At 42.4% G+C, this 18,866-nt stretch overlaps 1 long non-coding RNA gene across 2 annotated transcripts in view; it reads left to right on the forward strand.

Annotated features, from left to right (window-relative positions):
- LOC107184588 overlaps positions 1 to 8,732 on the forward strand; it is a 47,327-nt gene extending 38,595 nt beyond the window's left edge. Inside the window, exons 1-2 of one of the 2 annotated variants that reach the window (XR_001515460.1) lie at positions 7,005 to 7,089; positions 8,539 to 8,732. This is a non-coding gene — a long non-coding RNA (uncharacterized LOC107184588). Of the gene's footprint in view, positions 1 to 7,004; positions 7,090 to 8,538 lie in introns of those variants that run through there. The other variant, XR_001515458.1, reaches the window with a different exon arrangement.
- The last annotated feature ends 10,134 nt before the right edge of the window (positions 8,733 to 18,866 follow it).

Below are 18,866 nucleotides of genomic sequence, written 5' to 3' on the forward strand. Positions count from 1 at the left end.
TTCCTGCTGGTTTAACCTTACTGAAGGGCAATAAGCAGTATCTTTCAAAATTACAAAAATGAATTTTTTACCCCCGAATTTTATTTCTAGGAACCTAACCTATAGAAATATTTGCATATAATATTAACATTTATTGAACACATACCATGTGTCAAGCCCCAACTGCTTTATTTATATTAATCAGTTACCCTGTAAATTAAGTTCTATTCTTATCCCATTTTACAAATGAGGAAACGGAGGCAGAGAGACTGAGCAACTTGCTTAAGCTAACACAACTATTAAGTGCAGGGATTCAGACCTAGAGATCTTGCTTCCGTGTGACACAGCAGACACTATGCTGTCTTTCTCATATTCATATGCATAGAGATATATATTGCACCATTATTTGTAATTTTCAAAAGATGAATAAAACATAAATGGTCATCAATAGGAGAAATGGTTATGTGGTAAGTTCAAAGTACAGAATATAATGCAGTAATTCAAAAAATGAGCCCAAGAGCATTGAAAACATCTAGTCGCACAAAAACATGTAGAATGTTCACAGTAGCATTAGCCAAAAAGTGGAAACAACCCAAAAGGCCATCAATTGATGAATGCACAAACCAAATGTAGTCTATCCGTGCAATGGAATATTATCCAGCCATAAAAAGGAAGGAAGTACTGACACCTGTTACAACGTGAATGTATCTTGAAAACGTTATGCTAAGTAAAAGAAGCCAGATACAAAAGGCCACATATTGTATGATTCCTTTTATATATGAAACTAGAGGCCCAGTGCACAGATTCATGTTCTGGTGGGGTCCCTCGGCATAGCCTGCGGGGATCGGGCCAAAACTGGCAATCCAACACTGCCTACCGCACCTGCGTGCTGCTCTTGCTCATCCCGACCCCACTGTGTCTATCGCCATAGCCCCCCCCCAGTTGGCTCGCTGCCGTTCTGCAGTGGTCTCTGGGCTGTGGTGGCCAGCTGTGAGCCCTGCGTCTGGCACCCGTCGGTCAGCTGAGCAGTGCTCCCGCTGTGGGAGCACACTGACCACCAGGGGGCAGCTCCTGCATTAAGCATCTGTGGTCAGTGCACATCATAGCGACCAGTCATCCAGTTGTTCAGTCGTTCGGTTGCTTAGGCTTTTATATATATACTAGAGACCCGGTGCACAACATTCATGCACTTGGGAGGTGGGGGCGGTCCCTCAGCCCAGCTTGCACCCTTTCATAGTCCAGGAGCCCTTGGGGGATGTCCAACTGATGGCTTAGACCCGCTCCCCACAGGGATGCTTCTGCATTGAGCATCTGCCCCCTGGTGGTCAGTGCACATCATAATGACCGGTCATTCCACCGCTCAGTTGATTTGCATATTACCCTTTTACTATATAGGATAGATGGTCAGAATAGGCAAATCTAGAGAGATAGAAAGTATATTAGTGATTTCCAGGAAATTGAGGAAATGGGAATTGGGACTAAGGTAGAGGGCTTCTCTTTGGATGATGGAAATGTTCTAGCATTGGGAGTGGTAATGTTTTCACAATATGGTGAGTATACTAAAAACCTTTGAATAGCATATTTTTAAATGATGAAATTTTATGTTATGTGAATTGTATCTTAATTTAGAAAAAGAATGAGGTAGGTACCACCACAAGAAAATGTTAAATGAAAAAAGCAAACCTCAAAACAATATGAATAGTATGTTTCCATTTATGAAAAAGGAAACTAAATATGTGTTTATAAATGCATAGAAAAAAATCAGGAAGAATACATACTATTCCATTAACAGAGGGTTCCTCTAGAGAGAAAATGTATTTGGGAGAGAGAAGTAAAAGAAAGATATATTTTTTACTCAATATACTTCTGTTTTGAATTTCTTTACAGTGAGCATATATTACTTTTATAATTTTAAAAACAACAAAAAAATGAAAATAAAAAATTGAAACATAATTAAGCAAGTAAACAAAAATAACCTCCATAAATAAATCATAGGCAAAATAATAGAACGTAATGGGAAAGGCCTGGGCTTGTAGCCTTAATGACTTAGGTGGCTTTAGAAAGTTCATCAAGCATCTCTCAGCCTCAGTTTCCTTATCTGTCAAACAAGGCAACTGGACTAGATGAGCACCATGAAACTTTCAGCTCTAGAATCTGTGGATTCCACAACAGGCCATCCATCTCCCTTATTGCTTTGTTACCAAGGTTACTAGCAGCTCCAGCTTTTCAGACCAGGTTTTACACAAAGCATCAAATACACTCATGAATTGATGCATATTCCAAGATCACAACCTTATGGAAACAGGATCATCAACCCCACTGCCCAGCTTCCACTTAATTATGACCCTTTTTGTTTGATCTGATTGCCATTAGTTATACAGACCTACGGCTGAATCGAGTAATAAAATAATTCTTGGGCAAACAAGATAATTGGCCGAACAGTTCTTTTTTCTTTTTTTTTTTTGTATAATACATTGAAATCTCATTTCAGAAAAGCATGCTACTCTGAAATAATTTATTTTCTTTTCATCATGTACTGTTGATTTTGCTGGCCCTGGACAAACAAAGAGGAGGTTAAAAGAAAGAGAGAGGCACAATTACCCTGGGAGCTCGGGGGTGCAAAGGAGGAGGGCTCAATTAAACACTGTACATGAATGAACAAACAGATTTATGAGAAAATGAGAGAGATTCCTGTTCTCTTCACCTCCAGCATCCCAACTCCTCTGGCTGGTGTCCAGGCCACTGCCGTGAACAGTGGAGATGATGTATGGACCTGAAGGGCATGGAAGAGAATCCTCTAGAACCTGAAGCTCATCCTCAAAAAGCTGGATCAACTCCATCAAGCACAGCGATGCCCCCAAAAGTACCAGCATTCTACCCTCTCCCATTTTTCATGGGCGATAATGAAGTACAGTACAAAGAGCCCGGACTTCGGGGCCTGGAAAGCCTGGGCCCATATGCTGTCTCTGCCACTGACTGTATCTGTGACCTTGGACACTGTAAAAACTACAGCATTGCCATGAAGGTTAACAAGATAACCGATATAAAAATACCTGCAGTTTCTGGGCACACCGGGGGCAACTAATGAAAAACAATTGTTTTTCTACTTTTAATTCCTAAAAGTTTTGGGTGATGGCCTCGAGTTTTGCCCAAAGTAAGCCTGGAGGCCTGCTTCAACAGGATTTGTTTCTAAGAGCAAGAGGACAGCCCACATTAAATCCACTCTTGTGGATTTTAAATAGACAGTTTGGGCGCTAACTTCCAAATCTAGAACTTTGGTTCCTATCTCTCTCCAGGCCATCAGACTCACAGCTGAACTGTTGGGCTCTGGGGTCCCTCAAATATTACCTGTGCCAACATCGCTGGTCAGAAGAGTCATGTGGGAAATGAAAGCATGGGAAAGGCTGCAGGATAAGGAAGAAAAAGTCATGAGTGGCCTCCACAAACTAGCCATCAGATCAAGTTATTTTTCAAGAATGGAGATTTTAACCAATGTCACCCCAATACATTTAATTAATTAGAAAATAAATCAAATAAATAACAAATAAAAGAGCAGAGCTGTTTCCCCTTCTCTCTGAGGTGCTTACACTCTCCCAAGCCACCTGTTAGGATAACGAAGACAAAATACCCCGGAGTCTGTGCCTGACTGCACCTCTGTCCTGACTGTGGGACCAAGAGTAGATTCACGTCCTAGAACCGTCACTTTGGGGCACTCACACTGTACGTGGGCTTCTTCTCTCCGAAAAGCAAATTCTTTTTTTTTTAAAAATATATTTTCTTGATTTTCCACAGAGAGGAAGGGAGAGAGATAGAGAGTTAGAAACATCGATGAGAGAGAAACATCGATCAGCTGCCTCCTGCACATCTCCCACTGGGGATGTGCCCGCAACCCAGGTACATGCCCTTGACCGGAATCGAACCCGGGACCCCTCAGTCCGCAGGCCGACGCTCTATCCGCTGAGCCAAACCGGTTTCGGCAAAGCAAATTCTTTTGATTCTGTTAATTTTAATTCCACTGAAAGAGGACCTCCTTGGCACACTTAATCTCGCCGTGCCAGGCCCTCACGGGAGGGAGTTTCTGCCTCTGTCTGGGAAATCAGGAAAGGCCTCGAAAAGGCTGTGACATTGGAGACAGCCTTAAAGGATGATAGGGGCTGCGTGTAGTGCGTGTGTGTGTGTGCGCGCGTGTGTGTGGCAACTGCAGGATATTCTAAATCTAGGGTCTTCATGAAACTATTGTTTACTTTTCTCCTTTTCTAAATCATAAGCGTCACATTCATTCTTGAGAAACTCCACACCTGAAAGAACTAGAATGCATCTGTCTCTAAGTCTCTCTCTCTCTTTCTCTCTCTCTCTCTCTTCCCTACCCCCTCTTTCTCTCATTTTGATATGGACACTTAAGAAAATCTAGAATGATCTTTCATTCATTCATTCACTCAGTATTCAGTGTCTCCTCTATGCAGAGCATTTTACAGGTAATAAAGTATATTTTACAGATCATGCTATACAGTAGTTATTGTTACAAAATACACTTAACTCATAAAAGCAAGGCTCAAGGGGGTTAAATAACTTATTCAAGATCAAATAGCAAGTATAGGAGAAAGGAACGTTTTTAATCCAGGCTGACTCTCCAAAACCTATGTACTTTCCACTATACCACACTGGAATGACACAAAATAGTATGTTAGATCTGACATAATTGACTTACATATCAATAATTTGCCATTAGGCACTACAACCAACATCTGACACACTCTAGCTAAATATTTTTCTAAACTGAGAATTCAGATTATGTACCCAAAATGAATACCCATAAAATAATTCTATGAGTTTGAAAAAGTGCTCTAAGCAGATTTTTAAAAACAAGTTTATCTTTAATGTGTAATACCTATAGAAAATTCTGTCCCTCTGTCATTTGTCCTTCTCTTCTGCCCTGAGAAGCATATCTATTTATTCATTTATTAGCGGTCCAGTGCATGAAATCTGTGCACAGGTAGGGTCCTTAGGCCTGGCTGGTGATCAGGGCCGATCAGGGCTTTCTGGCTGCTGGCCGGCCAGGGCCTCCCTTCATTCCACACCGCCCCCTGGTGGTCAGCACACATCATAGAGAGCGATAGAACTCTCAGTCTCCCGTCTCCCGGATGAACTCCCGCAGGGACACTTTGCATATTAGCCTTTTACATATAGATAATTATGCTGCCTTTCTACATCATGCACTGTTCATTCCCCGCTAAGCTCTTTATGTTTGCTTTTGGTTAGCTCAGCATAATTTATTGTAGGACTAAGAAATCAATTCAATTCTTCTGAGTAACTTTATTTTTGCACCCAATCTTTAGGATTGTAAAAGTAACAGATGCTTATTGTATAAAAGACAAATCATGATGTCTTAGGGAGTAACAAACCCTGACAATTTCACCCCCAGACATAACAACTATTAACAATGTAGTACATAGACTTTCAAATTTCCTCTATTCATATAACAAACACATATCATATTTATACATATTTTTACATAAATGGGATCTGCCATACATTCTGTTTCGTGATTTTGTTTCCTTTTGACAAACATCTTAGTTATCTTTCTAACATCTTAGTTGTCAGTATCTATAGCTTGATCTCAGCCTTTGGGTAGCTTTTGACAGAAGAGAAAACATCCCTTTCACAGAAATAGAATGAATTGCAAATGTTTTGCTATGCTCACCTTAATCAAAACAAAGTCTAGGTGAGAAAGTTGGGATAATGCTATATATTGAAAAAAAGTCAAAGTAGGTTAATAGTTGCTGCTAATAAACAGTATGTTGTAACTAACTCAGCCTTTTTTAAAAAAAAAAAAAAAAGCAGAGTTGGGGGTGGGGGATGGGCTGTTACATCCACTTTTTGAATGAGCAGCCAATGGACAAGAGGGGAAATGAGGAACGTTTGGGAAAATACCCTTTCATGGGAGTTGCCTTCAGGTAGTGGATTGTAAACTCTGAGGCATTTTCAACAGCTTGACATTAGCTAGAAACACATTTCGCAACACCTCAGTGCTGATCTGTTAAAGCCTCTCATTTAGTGCGAAACACAAGACAGATGATTCAGTGTGGTGTGCAATTCATTAACCCATCAAGGGCTTTCTTCCTGAGCCCAGGATAACAGGCAGAAACAGAAATGTAATCCTTAATGAATAACAAAGGGCGCTGCTGGAGGGATGGGAACACACACATTCAAGGCATGTGATGGGCTCTCCTTTTCCTTCTGGAGCAACCCGTTTTCTCCTGAACAAACAGATTTTCACCATAGATTGATCCTGCCTGGGAGCGAGATGAGTTTTTTCCCCCAACTGTCTTAGAAATGGGAAGTGACACACGTGATAGATGACACTTACAGAAGGCCATATGTCTAGTATCCCAGGTCTTGCATTGTGGAGTGAACCAAAAAAAGTGGTCAGGGCCTTGTCAGCATTTTCTAGGACACCAAAGAGAATATATGTGCTCAGGTCAAGACGTAAAAGTTAATTTTAGTCCAGGGATTACCTGAAATTTGCCCTTCTGGAACCCAAGTAACAGTCTTCAGAACACTGAATATGCTATGTTCTTCTTCATGGCTTTTGGGCTTATCAGGGAACGCTGAGGCTAGATTTACAGGAAGCAAATGTTTTGTGATAATATTTTTATTTTTTAATCCTTACCCGAGGATATGTTTTTACTGATATTTTTAGAGAGAGAGGAAGGGGGGAGAGAGAGAGAAACATTGATGTGAGAGAGATACATCGAACAGTTGCCTCTCACACGCTCCCAGACCGGAAATTTAATCCGCAACCTACATATGTGCCCTGACTAGGAATCAAACCTGCAACCACCTATAGTGTATGGGACGACGCTCCAACCAACTGAACTACCTGGCCAGGGCTTGTGATAATATTTTATTGATCTTTTTCAAAACACTTTTTTCTTTTCTCCATAGTATTTCTTTACTCCATGAGATATTTTGATATCCAACTAAGGTTCCTGGCTTGGGAGTCTTCCTTTTTCAAATGAAGAGCTTAAAAGTGCAAAATATTTAGAAGCTAATCCTTCTGTCTTTTCCCTAAATCTTTTGGTTTGCTGTTATTAAGACGAGATCCAACAGGTAGGCTACTGGAAAATCCGTGTCCTTTCTCAGTGTAATACTGTGGGAGTTAGAAAGTAGGTTTGGGAAGGATAAAAGGAGGATAATTGAAATATTTTAAGCTATTTAAAGGAGATTGCCCAGGAGAATCCTAGTTTGTGCCTGTAGACCAGTATAATAATTAATAGCATCCACTTCCTCTTTCAAAAGTGTTCTGGCTTGGGCACAAAATTATATGACCACTCTATTAATTATGTAAGACAGTGTTCTGCCATCACAATGGAAGTAGGGTCATGGGACAACTGTACATTGAACTGTACATTAAACAATGACAATTTCTGTCAACATTTTAAGGGCACATATTTTTCATGCTAGAAATTTTTCTTCTATGAATTTATTCTCATACAGAAATAGAAATTCTATTGCTATGAGCAGATTATCTGTCAAGATTTTAAGTGCACATATTTTTCATGCTAGAAATTTTTCTCCTATGAATTTATTCTCATAGAGAAATAGAAATTCTATTGCTATGAGCAGATTATATGTGCGCACACACACATATACACACACAAGAATGCTTAGTGAACACCAGAAAAAAATTTAAATGTTTATCAAGAGTCTAGTTAGATACAATGGAATCCTAGGTAACTATTATCAAAGCAGGTGGTATGTCTCTGTGTGTTGAAGATATGGTGAAATGTCCAAGACACGCTTTCAAATTTAAAAAGCAAGCTGTGGCGGGATATATACGGCCCTGCTTGTTATGGCTGGGCCTGAGAAGCCTTTACATTCTCCCATAATCTCCAGCTCCCATCCCCCCAACCCACAACAAATCGAAATCAACCTAAATACTAACTGGTTACTATGCAAATGAAATTTCCTGTCTAACCAGATTGCCCCTCCCAAGGCTTTCCAATATAGAAATTTTTGGAGGTGCCAAAACCTACAATATAGTCCTGTTGTAATATGTATATTGGGCCAAGATTCTCAAAGCTCTCGACTGACTACTTCTGGGGAGTGACTGTTATTCCCTTCTGTACTTTTATTTTAACCCATACTCATATATTGCTTATAACTTTAAAAAATCTGTTTAAAAGAAATACATGTCAAGTCAGTTTGCCATGTAAAATCAGAAGTGCCTGTGGGGCATCTAGGACTCTTTTTTTTGTAGAGAAAGATTAGAAAGCCAGATCTTTGGTGTCTTTCCTGTAAATATACTTGGGAGCACAGGCTATAGTTATCTCCCAATTATCAGGATAATTGAGGAAATAAAAGTTGAAATGTAGCTTTATGTTTCCAACCTTTTCACAATCATTTTAATTGGATCAGTTAAACAAATACATTAGTTGCTTCCTCTGAATCTTTTGTGGAAATAGATTATAAAATATAAACCAACTGTTTTCAAAAAAATGGAGTTTCACTCCCCCCACCCCCCACCCCCCACTTTCATTTCTCTGCTCTATCTTCCAGGACAAGTGTGACTCCAAAGGCTCACAGAAGACGCATGAAGGTTTGAAGAAACTTCACTGTGAAACTAACAGATCAAATTGTACCATTTCAATTTTTCAAGGGTTACAGAATGTTCCCACTCAGTTTTAATTTTGGAGTGAAACAAGAAACTAAAGAAAAATGAGCTAATATAAAAATCTAGAGTTGGAACTATCTTTCATAGATAAACATGCTCTAATTTTCATTGCTCCCTCCTCACTTGCACTTCCCCATCTACTTGGTTAACAATCGTCCTGTCCTCAGAGTGAAGGTTTCCCTCCAGGGTCACCTGCTCTTCCCTGCCTCCCAGCTGCACTCCCACCCACTAATCCCAAATCCACCTCCTCCTCCTCCTTCCTGGCAGGAAGACTCTAAAATTAAGCACGTTCTCTCTGTTCTCCTGTACTGTCTTATAGGGCCACATTTATTTTATTTCTGTTTGTTTCATCATTTGCTCCAACCCCCTCTGGGGCTGATTAATAATCATATTTGAAGCATCAGTGCCTGACACAATACTTCGCACGTAGTAGGTACTTTAAAATGCTTTTTAATGAATAAAACCTTGACATAAATACAGAAAAGAAAAAAAAGTCCCATCTCGACTCCACAGAAAGAAGCTACAGAAAACACTGCAAAACATGTCAAGGTCCCCCAGGGAGGGATTCTCTTGGGCAGGTACAGCCTTGCTTTCAGCTGGCTCTTTGGCTGGTGTTCGGAAGCTTGTCTGCGTTTCTTCCCTATTGGTTTGAAATGCTTTAATAACTACGCCTTTTGCAGTTTTCCTAACCTTTATTTTTCCTGGGGAATCAGAGTTCCATCCTTGGAACTAACCAGGTGAGACGACATGCATTCTGCATATACCTGTTATTATTGGTTGTCTTAGCTGTACACAATGTTCTGATGAACTGACTCAGGAGACAAGTGACTCATGCCATTTTCCCTGCAACCAGCAGTGACCTAGAGCACTTTAGGCTGGGGCGAAATTCGTGCCTTGCACTCTCTAGCTCTGTAGCTCTGACTGTAGATGCAGTCTGGGCACCATCTCGGCATCCATCAACATGACTGAATTAGTGGCTGCTCTATCTGATAGTAATGGCGATGGCGCCTGGCTACAGGAAACCTTCCCGGCTTGGCTAAAAGAGATTGTGACCTGCTTCCACATGGTATAACAGCAGCATGAAAATCTGCACTTAACTGAAGCTTTAGATTAGAGACAATTAGAGACACAGCAGCATTAACTGGGCAACCTCTTTTAAAACCCAGGGAGTATGAAGCTATTAGCTATTCAAATGACGTGAATTAGTTTAACATTTATTGACTGTTTCTAACATCTAACAGAGCTACCTGGGAAGGAGGCACTGGGATGGGAAAGTACAGGAAATGCCAGACAGAGAAGTGATTGGGGAGCACAGACATTGGTTACCAAAGGCCACAGATGGGGCACTGTTGAGAAGATTGGGGGTGGAATGGCTGTCCCGACCAATCAGAGAACAGAGTGGGTGTTGCAGAGGGTTTAGAAAAGAATTCTGAGAGGGAAAATCAAAAGGCTCCTAAACATTGTGTGTAAAGTAGACCCTTGTTGTATTTGTGATCTCCTACTCTAGTAAGCTAAAGAATAGGAGGTGATCAAAGGTGGAACCAGGAGGAAACATTAGCACTGATAAGAATGGGCAAACTGGATGAAATTGTGAGGGCCTGATGATTTTTAACAGAACAGTTGCTTTGTTTACTTTCAGAGGTAACATGCATGCAAGAAACTTGGAAAATATAAAAAAGCCCAAAGGACCCAGTAAATAAACTAAACCAGAATTAATCCCACCCCTCAGAGACAACCTTACCATTTTTGCATGTATGCTTCTGATCTCTTGTCTATGAACATATTCACTCCTGTGCATATCTTTTCTAGAATGTAAACTATACCTTACTGCACATACTGTTCTACAGGCTGTGGAAAAAATTTCTCTATCTTCCTATTGTTCTGTACACTCTGTCTTTCCCACCCTGTCTCACTGCCCTGTTGCAGGGAGGTTGAATGCTGTAGATCAGTGGTTCTCAACCTTCCTAATGCCGCGACCCTTTAATACAGTTCCTCATGTTGTGGTGACCCCAATTTCATTGTTACAAATTGAACATAATTAAAGCATAGTGATTAAACACAAAAACAATATGTAATTATATATGTGTTTTCCGATGGTCTTAGGCGACCCCTGTGAAAGGGTCGTTGGACCCCCAAAGGGGTCGCGACCCACAGGTTGAGAACCGCTGCTGAAGATGGACCCTGCTCACCCAGGGGCCTCTTTGTTCGCTGACACGGTACATCGGCTCTGCTTAAGATGACAAGGCTCTGCTGACTTGTAATCTTTGCATATATTTTCTTTCTAAGAATAAGAGGCTTTTAGTGAGCATGTAAGATAAAACAAAACAGATTGATTAATGTAATCTATAGCCTAGCATTCAGGGCCTCCCATTTGTGGAACTAAACCGTGTAATCACAGCCTGGGGTAAACCGACTCTGCACACAGAGAAAAAAGCTGGGATATGCCGAAGGAGACGTACACGCACAGTGCAGGGGGTACCTCCCCTGCACCTTCTCCTCCCGTCTCTTAGGCATCAGACTCCCGATGCTGGCCAGTGGGGCAGAGTGCTGAGCCCTGTCTCCTTCCTGCTACTGCCACCTTAACTGAACACTTGTTCTGCTCGTGGATGACTGCAAAAGCCCGTACGTTTTCTTTCTGCCCCTAATCTTGCCCTCTGCGACGCCATCCTGACCCTGTGAAGATAAATGAGCTTTCTAACATGAGGTGAAGCTTCATGGCCCTTTGGGGCCCAGCCTCCCAAGTCACATAGCTTCGTTTCCACCGTATTCCATTGGTCACAAGTCACAAGCCTGCCTCCGTTCAAGCGAAGGCACAGAAATTCCACCTCCAGATGGGAACAATGTCAACAATTTTGGAGCTATGTTTTAAATCATCGACCTAACTATCTTCTAGATTTGTATACCCACAAATTAAAAAAGACACACCAAACTGTTAAAGCTTAGAGGAGGGGAGGAGACTTTCACTCTTCATTCTCCACACTTCCAAAGGAGGAACAACTAGTGGGATTACGGGTGATTTTTATTTTTTTTACAGAAAATCGCTTCCCCTATTATCGCAAGCCCCACAAAGGCTAAACACATGATGGCAGGTCCTAAGTGAACACATTCTAAAAGCAAGTGCCAGACCTCCTAGCTATGCAGGGCACGCAAAGACAGTGTCAGCATGTTATCCACCTGCGGGTCAGGGAAGAGAAGCTAGAAGAAGCCTGTGGGGGCTGTCAGAGGCCAGATCGGGACTTTGTAGAGCGTGGTCCTGGTGCTGTGTGCCACAACTCACCTCACCCCCCGCTCTGCCATTGGATACAGCCCCTCATCTTAAACTAAGTGAGAGGGGTTCACAAAAGCCATTTGGAGATCTTGACCTGTGTCTCCTGGAGTTTGAGGGACACGGAGACTGGAGACTGACTTTCACCAGAGAAACCTACAGGTGAAAGGCCAGCTGGGGAGGCCTGCCTTGCCACAGAATGAAGAAAGAGGACTCAGTGGGAGGGAGCTGCACTTTCACTGGTGGGTGGGCCACGGAATGGAGGAAGTCCATGGGCCACTGAATGGCATGAAGGGTGCCACCCCGGAGAACCACATGGGAAGTGAAGAGACCTGGTGGAAGTGCACTGCAGCCAGGGGTCCCTGGTAGACGGATCTGCACAAGGTGCAGGTGCCACACCAGATGACAACTGTATCAGTCCCACAAGTCTGGGCCATTTGTCCCTAATCCTTCCTCAAGGGCCTAAGGAAAGAGCAGCTAGTGGTTACAAAAAGGAAAGATTAACCAAAGAACTTAAATGCACATATGCATAGCCCATGGACACAAACAATGGTGCGGTGAAGGCCTGGGGGTGGGGTGGAGATGGGGTGAAGGGGTCAGAGGGAAAAAAGGGGATATCTGTAATATTTTCAACAATAAAAATGTTGTGTGTTTTTTTTTAAAAAAAAAAAAAAAAGGAAAGGGAAAGAAAAGATTGACCATGCACTCCTCCACTTCAAGCTCCCCAGATTGAAGCAAGCCTAGCTGGAGGAATGAGAGGAATTTTAAAATAAATTAAAGATTGAAGATGTAATACTGAATTTGACGTGGCTTCTAAAGTATTCAAGTGAAAGTATTCTCATGATGGAATAGGATCAGAAAAATCATGCATGGGTTTTCTAGAGCAGCAGGAGAAAGAGTAAAAAGTTGCTTCTTTCTAGAACTATATCTCTATATTGAATGTCCAGTACATTCAATAAATCTACTATGTGTTTTTTGTGCTTTTCTGATTTTCCAATTTTTATTTGGAACACATACTTCTTGCTATTATTTAAATGCACATCTAGTCATATCACTTCTATGCTTAAAAACCCTCAATGCCTTTGCATTGCCCTCACGATAAAGGTTACTTTTAAAATATGGCTTCCCAGGCTTTTCAGGATCTAGCCCAGCCGTGGGCAAACTACGGCCCGCGGGCCAGATCCGGCCCATTTGAAATGAATAAAACTAAAAAAAAAAAAAAAAAAGACTGTACCCTTTTATGTAATGATGTTTACTTTGAATTTATATTAGTTCACATAAACACTCCATCCATGCTTTTGTTCCGGCCCTCCGGTCCATTTTAAGAACCCATTGTGGCCCTCGAGTCAAAAAGTTTGCCCACCCCTGATCTAGCCCCTGCATACCCCTCCAGCCTCCTCTCCTAGCCTCCTCTCAGCCACACACAGCCTATAGTCCCACCACATGGACATAAAGGTTCCAAATGCATCATGGTCTCCTGTGTCTTTCCTCAGATCACATTGTTCATTTGGCCTGGATCATCCCTCACCATCACCCTTGTCTGAAGGGTTGGCTCCAATCCACCCTTCAGCTCAGCTACCACCTCTGCAGGTTCCAAAAAATTTCAGTTGGAGAGTTCATTTAGGTCAGAAAGTGGGCTTTCCAGTTGGTATTTCTAGTCCCTGAGACCAAGTAGCACAGCAGGCACTTGGTATCCAATCCTATAAATAAACCGTCATAAACAAATGATGGCTGGTGACCAGTCCAAGTTTCATAAGTGAGGGAAGTCAGGAGAGGCCAAGAAACATAGTCATTGATCATCTTTCTGAGATGATGAAAGGATGTCAGCTCTTTGTGCCTCGCTGACATGAGGCAGAAGAGACCATGGAAGGCTTTGGAAAGATGATGGCTCCCCAGTGTTGATGAAGTTCATCCTCTGCCCAGCTGCAGGTCTGGCCACTGACCTGCCCAAACAGTGACCACTTTTACTTGAACTATACCTTGAAATCTGCAAGATTCTGTCCTTGGTGTAGGCTGCTGCTCTGTTCTAATTTGGTCTTGCTAAACTACTCTTTAGGTTTCTGACTTGTGGGTCTTTCTCCTGAACCCTGCTAAGGGGATTTGATCATATTTGGGGTGATGGACTTGGGGTGCTAAGGCTCCTGTGTAACCTTTTGGATGAGAGTAAAAGCTCTAGAAGTTATGTGCAGACAAAATTGAATCATACCGAGTTCAAGTAACTGCTAGTTTTGCTTCAGAACTTCTATCACTTTTTTTGTTTGCATTTCAATCTAATGAAACACATTTGTGGGTTTTGTTTTCTTTTGTTTTGTTTTGCTGAAAGCCATATGTCCTTATTAAACAGGTGGTTACTATCCTTCCAGAACCAGCCACTGGAGCTGCAGACTTCATTTCTAACTGGATGTAGACCTGCCTGCTTCTTGGCACTCTCCACTGTTAATATGAATAGGTAGCCATGAGGTCCTCAGATTCTTAGATCAAAAGGACAATAATCTTTCACATTTGTGAAAGGTTTAAAGGGTTGCAGATAGTCTGGAATTTTAAAATACATTATATCATCTGAATTTCACGAAAACCTCTGAAAGAAGTGCTGTCATCATTTTAAAGGTTTTATAGATGAAGAACGCGAGAAGCAGCGAGGTCAGGCGGTTTGTCTGAGGTCACAGAGTTAATTAGTGCCAGAGTCAGGACTCTGTTAACTCTCAATCGAGTGTTCCATCCTGCAGTGAACACCACGGTTTTCTCTATCTTACTTAGTACATGGCCCTGTGTCAGTATGATAAGGCCATTAATAACAGACTTTATGGCCACTTGTGGTTGAGAGTTCAGCACAAAATCAACAATGACTGTGCCTCTTGGATGACTGTTTCAAAATCCTTCCAGGAGGCAGCTGAGCCATCTGAAGTATCTAAGAAAGTAAAAATTATATCAAGAATTCACTTCACATGTTGATTTTCTTGAAGTGAGCAGAGTTTTTGGTTCAAGTCATTCTGAGAATGACGTCAGAAGTGTGTCCTGTACCTTTAATAATGGCCACACCCCTTTCCTTCCTGGGCAGTAGAACTTGGCCAATGGCATATTGGAAAAAGAGTTATGCCTCCTTAGAGAGCTTCTAGCCTGCCCCCTGGGATAAATTTGCAGAATAAGTTGGGCATAATTTTCATTATGGAAAATCTGCCATTGATTCATTTACTCTAGTTACGCATTCTTGTTTTTATTTCTTTAAAGAGTAAACACATTTCTTCTGATTAAGCGGGACAACACATACGGCTTGTTAAATATGAGAGACAGGATTCAAGTCTCTGCTCTGCCAATTCCTAGCAGTGACCCTGGGCAGGTTACTTAAACCTTCGAGCCTCAGTTTCCTCATCGATTAAACTGGAATGACCCCGAAGAGACTCTCTGTGACCCGGGCTATGAGACCTATTTATGATGAGCATGTGATCCCATCTAATTAGAGTGCATCTGAGCACGCAGGAGAAAGATCTCGATGTCCTGCTGAGAATAGAGACACTGGAAGACTGTCTGGGGCAGCTCCAGCCACCTGCCCCCACATTGAACCTGAGAATAAAGCCAAAATGCACAAAGGAAGATGGAGCCATCCCAGGAGATGGAGGGAGACAAGGTTCTGATAACATTGTATGAGTCCCGTCATGCCTGAAGCCAGCCCTATACCTGGACTTCCTAGTCTGGTATAAAAACCCTTTGCATTTTTACCTATTTGATTCATGTAAATCAAGAGCATCCTAAATGATATTCTACCTAAATTTGAGAAGAAGGTAATGTAAGGTGCTTAGCAACATACCTGGCACATAGTAAGTGCTCAATGAAAGTGAACTTGGCTGTGCGTCTTCTGGAGTTCAGTTCAGAAAAGAAGAGACTTCATAGCTTATTTTGAATACCAAGCAACTTATACCAGGAGAGCAGTTGTGTCAATGAGTTCCTTAACTCCATTCCCGAGGACAGGTTTTGAGTGGCCCATAGAGATAATGGAGGCCACTGGGTGCCCTGAGGGAGCACGGGGACACTGCAGCCAAAGGAGACTGCAGGACTGCAAGTCCAGCTATAGCCCTGCACAGTTTTGCTTTGGTTTCCTCGCTGGGGACCCTCAAGAAACTCCCATCTAAGATTTTTAGAAGGCGTGTCCTTTTTCAGAACTTAAAGAAGAACATTTGGTTAAAATGGCCAGACAAACCATCATTAAACAGAAAGCATCGCATGTAACCCAGTCCTCTTCTGCCCACGGAGCCCCAGAGCCGAGCCCTCAGCTACAGACGTTCCAAGGGAACCAAGGACCACAGAGGACGAGGCAGATGAAAGACCGTGGAAGCAGCCCCAGCTGGTGGGGCTGAGGAAGGGCGGAGTAATGAGAAGGTTAAAACTTTGCCCCTGTCAGGTGTGCATGCGGCAGGTATCTCCATCATCTGTGATTCTTGCCACAAGGGAGATGGCTGGGTATGAATAATGGCGAGGCTGCTGGACAGAGTATGGAGTAAACAGTTTAAAGTTCTGTCAGAACAAGAACAGACATGCCCCGAGGGGAGAACCTGAGTCACATTTCAAAAAAATTAGGCAGAGATTCCAGGAAGCGACAATCTAAACAACTTAGACATCTTATTTAACTCAAAGCTTCAATCCTTCTTGCTCCCATCCTTCCTCCCTCTCTTCCCTTCTTCATCCTTTCTTTCCTTCCTTCTTTTCTTCCTTCATTTCTTCCTCTCTTCCCTCCTTCCTCCCTCCCTTCATTCCTTCCCTTTTTGTTTCCTTCCTTCCTTCTTTCCTTTCTTTCTTCATTCCATTTTTATTTTTCCTTACACTCTTTAACTTAGAACCTGTTTTCTTCCTGCTTTGGAGGATCAGGAAAGATGCAACAAAGCTGGCAACATTTCAGTTGAATTTTCTGAGAAGAATGAGAATTCAAAAAATTATCAAGGGGAGAAGGATATTCCAAGCAGGGGGAACAGCAAATGTAAAGTCATGGAGGACTCTTCTGGGAACATATGGCTAGAGTGAAAGGCAGAATTAAGGAGAATGGCAGAAGATGAAGCTAACCAGGTAGGTCAGTGGTCGGCAAACTCATTAGTCACCAGAGCCAAATCACATTGTAAGTGTGCCATTCTTTTTCCTTGCTAATAGAATTTTGGTTTTGTTCCAGTGGTAAAATGCCTAGGGCCAGAACATAAATCACAATTAGCCTAAGCCAAAGACAGCAGTCCTTCTTACATTTGATAATAACACTTGGTCTAGGACTGGGTATGGCACTCAGTAGCCAGAAAAACAGAAGAAATCTGGTGGAAGGTAATGAGGAAAGAGCTGTATCCCTGATTTGAATTTATTTTTGTTAATCCTCGTCTGAGAATATTTTTTCATTGATTTTTTTAGAGATAGTGGAAGGGAGGGGGAGAGACAGAGAGAGAGAGAAACATTGATGTGAGAGAAACACATCAATTGGTTGTCTCCTGCATGCACCCTGACCAGGGCCAGGGATAGAGCTTGCAACCCAAGTATGTGCCCTTGACTGGATTTGAACTGAGACCATTCAGTCTGAAGGCCGATGCTCTAGCCACTGAGCCAAACCAGCTAGGGCTATCCCTGATTTTAAGAAAGAAAGAAAACTAATTCTGTACCAGGAAGAGTTTTCTTTTCCCTCCCTCCCACTCTGTGTGATTTGGATGTGGTCGTAGGAGGATGTGATATCTAGAATTGCCATCTGAGACCTTAGTGAGAAGCCTGAGGGTGGACACCACACACGGAGGATGGAAGAGAATGGACAGAAAGTCAGAAATTGGCCAAACCAATTGTAAGACTGCCTGCCTTAGGACTTTTGCAGGAGCGGGGAACCTTTTTCTGCATGGGCCATTTGGATATGTATAACATCATGCGTGGGCCATACAAAATTATCAACTTAAAAATTAGCCTGCTGAATTTGGTCAAACATTTAATTAACTCACTCCTAATGCCTTGGCAGGGCCAGACCAAATGATTTCGTGGGCCTTACACGGCCCACAGGCCGGACTTTCCCCATCCTTGAGCTAAGGGAACACAAATATCCTGTGGTTAAAGCCACCATTAATTGTGCTTACCATCACATTTGTCACAACTGCTGTCATGCCAAGGATGACATTTGTGGTATGGCTACGGAGTTTGGACCTTATCATGAAGACGAATGGGAGCTACAGAAAGCTTTAGGCAAGGGAATGAGTTGGCTCTGTGCTTGTATAAACCAAGACTCTGGCTGCGCTGTGTTGAATGAGCTGCAAAGGAAGAAACCAGGCAGAGATGGGTTAGGAAGCGACTGCAATTGTCCAAGAGATTAGGGAGGACCTAAGCAAAAGAAGTAGCAATAACAACTAGGGAAAAGGGGATACGTCTGAGAGCTATTTTTAAGTCAAACCAACATAACTTAGTGACTAAGTGGATGTGAGAGGTGGGGAAGGCAGGAGAATCAAGGCTAGCTCGAGGTTTCTGGCTCAGTTGACTTGAGAGAAAGGAGATCTGACTCTAATTCTGGCTTTGCCGCAAGTCAGTCCTAGGCTAGTTTCTGCATTTCAAGGAGGTCAGATTGAAAACATGAAAGCAGATAAGCCTCCTGTCTCCTGACAGCTCTGACTTCCAGGAGCTCATTTGCTGAGAGGACTAAAAGGGTCCAGAAGGACCACCTCCGGGAAGGAAAAACCTCTCTTTTCCTAGTGGATCCTCAGATTTATTTGCCAAGAGCTGGGTGGTGGGCGGCTTTGAGCTTTTGTCTGCCTTTTCGGGTTTAGACTGACAACAATGTGAGAAGTGGGGTGGAGAGCTCTGTGGTGCATGAATGATGCCCCAGCATGTAAATTAAAAACAGCAAAACATCATTTCCCGCACACCCTCAAGACTTATTCTTTATTAAAGTTCTCACAAAAAGCCTTGTCCGCATCCCCTAGGATTCAGGGAAGTCTTTCCCTGCTGCCG

Source organism: Myotis davidii, unplaced genomic scaffold (assembly GCF_000327345.1).
Source record: "Myotis davidii unplaced genomic scaffold, ASM32734v1 scaffold591, whole genome shotgun sequence".
Taxonomy (NCBI): domain Eukaryota; kingdom Metazoa; phylum Chordata; class Mammalia; order Chiroptera; family Vespertilionidae; genus Myotis; species Myotis davidii.